This window comes from Periplaneta americana, chromosome 3 (assembly GCF_040183065.1).
Source record: "Periplaneta americana isolate PAMFEO1 chromosome 3, P.americana_PAMFEO1_priV1, whole genome shotgun sequence".
Taxonomy (NCBI): domain Eukaryota; kingdom Metazoa; phylum Arthropoda; class Insecta; order Blattodea; family Blattidae; genus Periplaneta; species Periplaneta americana.
The window spans coordinates 15,653,073-15,660,964 of record NC_091119.1 but is presented as its reverse complement, the minus strand read 5'-3'; the positions used below and the strand labels follow the sequence as shown (position 1 = coordinate 15,660,964).

Here is a 7,892-nt window from a genome sequence, read left to right as displayed (position 1 = left end):
TTCAAATCCTGGCTGGGACAAGTTACCTGGGTGGGGTTTTTTCCGGGGTTTTCCCTCAACCAATTGAAGCAGAATTGCTGAGTAACTTTCGGACTCATTTCGCCATCATTAATTCACATATCATCATCATCCATACCACAGTCCGAGTTCAGTTCACGGTGCGACGTGCTGTAGGCCTACTTGTACAAGAGCGCGGCCGTTAGGCTACCCAATCATTTACAGAATAGGAGTGGTAAGCACAATAAGCCTCAGGCTGCAGTGAAAGCCTTCGAGTCCCTCCTCCGTACAAGATAAAAAAAGTCTGAAAGTGTTGTATCAGTAGGTTTAGGCATTGCATAGTTATACCCCAATGAATTCAGGTAGCTGGAAGGATAGCGACATAATTAGGCCCCAAAGAAACATCACATGGTAAAATTAATTAAAATGTAAAAATTTGGAAGCGCTGGGGATCGATCCCAGTACCTCTCGCATGCTAAGCGAGTGCTCTACCGTTTGAGCCACGCCCCCAAGTGTTATTTATTTACTTATTGTCATAAGTTAAAGGACACTTTAAACTATTTTGCTTAGTACCGTTTGTTACGTTAAGAAGCTATCAGCCGCTAAGCAAGTTCTTCTGATAGAATGTATAACAAGTGAACACACGCGATAACTACTACATATCATGCATTAAGAAATAGCTACTCATGGCTGTAGATATACTTAACTTAAAGAAGGAAAAAGAATTCAGTTGCAAATAATAATAATAATAGTAATAATAATAATAATAATAATAATAATAATAATGATAATAATGATAATTAGTGTTGTGGGATTTAATCGATTAATCTAATCAATTAATCGATCAATTTCTGTTTTAAGATTAATCGATAAAAATATTTAATCGAATAATCGAGTCGATTAAAATTAATCAGTTGTAGTTGATATTAATTATTATTTTATTAATATAAACTCATACTAAAATTCCGGCACTATTCCTCTCTCGGAAATTGCTTACTTAAAAGTACAATAGTAGCCTACTGTTATTTTCTAATTGTAAACCAGGTAGCGTAGGGAAAATCTTTGCGCAAATACTTCAGAAAGAGATGGAAATATAAGGACAATGACTTAGTCTACCTGTATTGAAAGATGGAACACAATGCAAAAACCCTTATTAAGTTTTATGGTTTTCCAAGAAAACTTCCACCTTGTTGTCAGCTCATCTTCCTAGCATATGAAGTACATACTTTTCTGGGATTCGTTCCCCTCATCCCTTTTAAAATAGCCGTGTCTACACTGTTGCAAGTGAGAGCGTATAACTACATCGATTACAATAGGGGCCAGTCTCCTGTTTCGATCGCTGTAGTTTTGCGTTTCAGTTTCTGTACTGAGTTTGTATATGAAGGTTGTATGTTTAGTTTGAAAAAGAAAAAAAAATCAGTTTTCTGTGGTTTGTGAAAAGTGTAAACTCCATTATGTCATATGAGAATTTGAGATGTAAACTCGATGAAACGTTTGGATTTAAATTGAGCGATCGTGGAGAAGTGCTTGACAGAAAAATAAGTTTTTTCGTGTTTAGTGATGCAGGTAACATTGTTACTAAACGCAGAGCGGCACTTAATCGATTAAATTCAAATATTTAATCGATTAAATATTTTGATCAATCAACAGCAATAATAATAATAATAATAATAATAATAATAATAATAATAATAATAATAATAATAATAATAATTTATAATGGCTTCGCGTTTTCACTTCAGATAAGTTTTTATTCCTCTCTTGGTTTTTTTTTAATTCCTTTATTACAGTACAGAGTTATTCTGAACCCAATGTCTTACCTATAATTCACAAATGAAGACAAAATGGTAAAATTCGCAGGCGACTTACCTTGGTTCATATGAAACATGTGCACATTCTGTCTACCTATATGTCTCCCTTCTGGAGAGGGCACGGGCTGCGGCTGTCCTCGCACGCAGGCCACTCTGGTGGGCCCATTGTACTACCTGGGATGTCCTAAGGTCCCCCGCGCCACAGATCCCCCTGCACGGCGACTCCGAACTTCTTACAGCCTACATGATCGCGGTCCTTCAACTCCGATCCCACGAGTTACCATGAGCCCAGTGAAGAACCCACGGTGCATAGCGCTACCACCAACAACGAATGACCACATATCCACAGGGTCCAAGTACGGCGGCGGGCCTCAGTCGACTCTACATCGGAGCAAGCCTGAAACCTAGGAAAGAAACGGAGATGATGATGATGATGATAATGATGATGAAAGAGGGGAAGTGTAATTATGATGGCGAAATGAATCCGAGGTCCAATGCCGAAAGTTACCCAGCAATTCTGCTTCAATTGGTTGAGAGAAATCCTCAGTAAAAACCTGAACCAGGTAACTTCCCCCAACCAGGATTTGAACCCGAGTCCGCTCGTTACACGCTAAGACGTGCTAACCGTCTCGTCAATATATGTGCATGTAACTTCAGGTGCTGGAAGTTATCGCCTTTCTCCGTTAAGAATACTTCGACTCGGCACATCATGTTTCGGTTTACTTGTGCAAACATCACTTCATTTTGATTTCTCTAGATACAGGGTGAGTCAGGAGGAAAAATTAGAACTATGCAAAAGATAGTAAATATCAATACCTTAAAAACAATATACTTTGCATACTTCCACTCGGTAATGAGTTTTGGAATAATATTCTGGGGAAGTTCCACAGATAGTAACAGTATATTTCTATTACAAAAAAGAGTAATTAGAATAATAGTAGGTGCCAAATCTAGGGAATCTTGTAGGACTATTTTCAAAAAACTACAAATAATGCCCATGGCTTGTCAGTACATCTTTCCATTAATAGTCTTCCTCGTATGTAATCTTGAAAACTTTGTAACTAATTCAACAGTTCATAGCATAAATACACGTCAAAAAATGACTTTCATAATCCATCGGTAAGTCTATCGTGCTATCAAAAAGGAGTGCGTTATATGGCAGTAAAAATTTTTAATAGCCTCCCTATCGATATAAAAAATGAAACTCAAAACATAAGATTATTTAGGGCCAAATTAAAGAAGTACCTAATTTCTCACGCCTTTATTCTGTAAGTGAATTCATGACATACAATAACACTTCATGAAATTGATACTAAAACTTTGTGTTGTACTAGTAGACTATATTGTAAATCTCGTCTGTATATATTTCATCTATGCTATGACTATAAATTAAGACTTTATAATAGCATTAAGTTTTTTGGCTTGTTCCATATTCTAGCTGTAAAGCAATGTATGAATACCAGGGAATGTTAATAAATACAATGCAATACATGGTTTGAGAGGTGATAATATTGATGATTCTGAACAAAAAAGTATATATGAACAAATATCCTGTTCTTAACGGTTTCGGAGAGAACTAATGGAAACAATGAAGAACATAAAAAATGTAGTAGACGATAGTATGTTCTGTTTCAAAAACTCCACCGTCAACTTCAATGCAGTTTACAGCTCTTATACAGACGTGGACAAATTATTAACAAAATTGACGATTTTTATGATAATTCTGTTTACAAAATTGGACTTTTCAATTTAGACTACAGTTGACAATTTTGCATATTTCCATCATTACAGTAGACAGAAATATGCAAAAATGTCAACTGTAGTTTAAATTGAAGAGTCAAGTTTTGTAAAAAATATATAATAAAAATCTTCAATTTAGCTAATAATTTGTAAATTAGCAAAAATGTCAACTGCATTGAAGAGCCAAATTTTGTAAAAATATAAAACAAAAATCTTCAGTTTTGCTAATAATTTGGAAATATCCAAAATGTCAGCTGTAGTCCAAATTGAAGAATCGAATTTTGTAAAAATATACAATAAAAACCTTCAATTTGCTAATAATTTGTAAATATGCAAAAATATCAAATGTAGTCCAAATTGAAGGGTTCAATTTTGAAAAATATACTATACAAATCTTCAATTTGGCTAATTATTTGGAAATATACAAATATGTCAACTGTAGTCTAAATTGAAGAATCATATTTTGTAAAAATATATAATAAAAATCTTCAATTTTGCTAATAATTTGTAAATTAGCAAAAATGTCAACTGCATTGAAGAGCCAAATTTTGTAAAAATATAAAACAAAAATCTTCAGTTTTGCTAATAATTTGGAAATATCCAAAATGTCAGCTGTAGTCCAAATTGAAGAATCGAATTTTGTAAAAATATACAATAAAAACCTTCAATTTGCTAATAATTTGTAAATATGCAAAAATATCAAATGTAGTCCAAATTGAAGGGTTCAATTTTGAAAAATATACTATACAAATCTTCAATTTGGCTAATTATTTGGAAATATACAAATATGTCAACTGTAGTCTAAATTGAAGAATCATATTTTGTAAAAATATATAATAAAAATCTTCAATTTTGCTAATAATTTGTAAATATGCAAAAATATCAAATGTAGTCCAAATTGAAGGGTTCAATTTTGAAAAATATACTATACAAATCTTCAATTTGGCTAATTATTTGGAAATATACAAATATGTCAACTGTAGTCTAAATTGAAGAATCATATTTTGTAAAAATATATAATAAAAATCTTCAATTTTGCTAATAATTTGTAAATATACAAAAATATCAAATGTAGTCCAAATTGAAGGGTTCAATTTTGAAAAATATACTATACAAATCTTCAATTTGGCTAATTATTTGGAAATATACAAATATGTCAACTGTAGTCTAAATTGAAGAATCATATTTTGTAAAAATATATAATAAAAATCTTCAATTTTGCTAATAATTTGTAAATATACAAAAATATCAAATGTAGTCCAAATTGAAGGGTTCAATTTTGAAAAATATACTATACAAATCTTCAATTTGGCTAATTATTTGGAAATATACAAATATGTCAACTGTAGTCTAAATTGAAGAATCATATTTTGTAAAAATATATAATAAAAATCTTCAATTTTGCTAATAATTTGTAAATATGCAAAAATATCAAATGTAGTCCAAATTGAAGGGTTCAATTTTGAAAAATATACTATACAAATCTTCAATTTGGCTAATTATTTGGAAATATACAAATATGTCAACTGTAGTCTAAATTGAAGAATCATATTTTGTAAAAATATATAATAAAAATCTTCAATTTTGCTAATAATTTGTAAATATACAAAAATATCAAATGTAGTCCAAATTGAAGGGTTCAATTTTGAAAAATATACTATACAAATCTTCAATTTGGCTAATTATTTGGAAATATACAAATATGTCAACTGTAGTCTAAATTGAAGAATCATATTTTGTAAAAATATATAATAAAAATCTTCAATTTTGCTAATAATTTGTAAATATACAAAAATATCAAATGTAGTCCAAATTGAAGGGTTCAATTTTGAAAAATATACTATACAAATCTTCAATTTGGCTAATTATTTGGAAATATACAAATATGTCAACTGTAGTCTAAATTGAAGAATCATATTTTGTAAAAATATATAATAAAAATCTTCAATTTTGCTAATAATTTGTAAATATACAAAAATATCAAATGTAGTCCAAATTGAAGGGTTCAATTTTGAAAAATATACTATACAAATCTTCAATTTGGCTAATTATTTGGAAATATACAAATATGTCAACTGTAGTCTAAATTGAAGAATCATATTTTGTAAAAATATATAATAAAAATCTTCAATTTTGCTAATAATTTGTCCACGTCTGTAGATAGTTGCTGTGTTGCTGACCTGAACTGATTCGGACATTCCTTTACCTGAGGAAAAGCATGTAAAATACGAGCGAGAAGTTCCTCCCTATTTCCACTTTGCGCTTGTAGACTTCGCTCTTAAGGCAACTCCTCACACAGTAATCCAATAGAGTAAAGTCGGGTGACCTCGGTGGCCAAGAAATTACTCCAACACGACCGATCCAACACCCAGGATTCGTTTCATTGATCCTACTACAAACTGATGTCGTTTTGGTTGCGTTCGCATGTGAGTGCTGATGAAGGACATAAGACTGACGCCCGTGATTTTAAAACAGCTGTATGTCAGACACTGTTAGAAACAGGGCATATGTTCATATAAACTTTATTGTTCAGAATCACCAATATTATCACCCTTCACAGCATGTAACTTTTCTCCTGACTCACCTTGTATGTTATCCTTCAGATGTTGCAGGGTTTGAAGCCTGTCATGGAAAATTCTGCCCTTAAGATATCTTCATTATAAGAAATCAGGGCTGCTCAGATCGGGAGAATGTGGTGGCCAGAGACCAGCAGATATAATTCGATTGTCAAAGTAGTATAGTTTTCATTCACTTTTCGGACGTAGGCTCTAGCAGACCATTCCATCTTGCTCAAAATACCCTAGTGTTATATTAGGAATATTTATTTATCAGTCACTGACTTTACTGCATATGTACGTACAAAACCTTTACGTTACATGTTTTAAAAATCGTATGAACGTTTTCGTTGAACTATGCCAACATCATCAGATACGACATTCACTCTAGCAATATCATTAGTCTCTACAAATACATACGATTTTTAAAACATGTAACGTAATAGTAATATGCGTTACAAGAGCGGTATGTTGAAGTTTTCATGTTCGAGGAAAAGTTTGAAAATTCGGAACGTAGTTGAGCTTTTTTAATTTCCGAGAATTGAAAGAAAACATACCGCTCGTGTATCGTACATTATTTTGTGCGAAGATCGTTTATTACATACCTGAAAGAGGAATTTCTAATTAGTTGCAATGAAATCTCCATCTTGGTTTCTGTTCAATGACGGCAAATTTGCAAAACAAAAATATCTATCTTCAACATTGTTGCTTTAAAATGTTTTCTGTGTTTACTATACTCCAGCAGGCCGTGAAATACGTCTGTCTTTCCCCCCCCCCCAGTCTATGATGAGTCGAATCTCGTTAATTTTTTCACGGCTTCCTTAATATTACTTGCATCACGAATGCAGTAACTTTAGTGGAGTTGTAGAGTTTACTTAATTTTTGCAAATATTTAAAAACAATAATTAACAGTGCAATTTAGGTGAAATTGCAGTGGTAAGTTTCCAGTTTATAATTATTACTATATTGAACGTCTCTAAAAATAATATGTTAAAAGCCTAAAGCAGTAAAATCAATATGTCACTTAAGCGGTAAGAAGAGGGAAATTGTTATGTGTGTTAGATTGGGAATACTGAATGTGGAATTTTAGACTTTCCGCGGATTGGTTTTGTGCTGAAACCAAGCAAATACGCACGATCTCGAACAAAGGTTTTGTACCTACATATATTGCAGTAAAGTCAGTGACTGATAAATAAATATTCCTAATATGTATTACAGACTTTTCTGAAAATCAATCAAAAATGAATTGCAAAATAACCTAGAGCTAGTTCTGCGTCATCAAGTTGCTTCACAAATTCTGTGAATATTTTCTTGTAGTATCAACCGCATCCCGGAAAATTTTGTTCGATATGGGTGTAATTGGGATTCGTTTATTTCATATTGCAGCCCTCCAAACTTCGTCCTGAAATGTTGTTGACTTTCAAGGAAAGCTCTTGTGACTCAATAAGAACGCGCACCATCTTTATTGTCTTTGATTTTTCATTTGTTGGTGGAATGCTGTTATCCTCTGTTAATAATGTACATATGCTCACATTACGTATGCTTGATTTTAAAAGTGGTCTGAAACAAATCCCTTTTATAGGCCTAGTTTTCCTTTTGTAACAAATTTATCGGATTCGGTTTTATAAGAATCACCCTGTAGATATTGCACTTCATTCTACTGAGCATGAATTTATGCATTTTCTTCTGGATCTTTCTCTTCCTTTCTCGCTAAGTATTCAATAATACTTGTCTGATTATAATGGCCAATGAATTTTTTTTCTGATTTCTTAATTAATGCTGTGTTTTC

The 7,892-nt window shown here is 32.2% G+C and overlaps 1 non-coding gene across 1 annotated transcript; it reads right to left on the bottom strand.

Annotated features, from left to right (window-relative positions):
* Positions 1-434: 434 nt before the first annotated feature.
* On the bottom strand, positions 435-507 carry TRNAA-AGC (transfer RNA alanine (anticodon AGC)). Its single transcript has one exon. It is a non-coding gene; the product is annotated as a tRNA-Ala (tRNA).
* Positions 508-7,892: the final 7,385 nt, after the last annotated feature.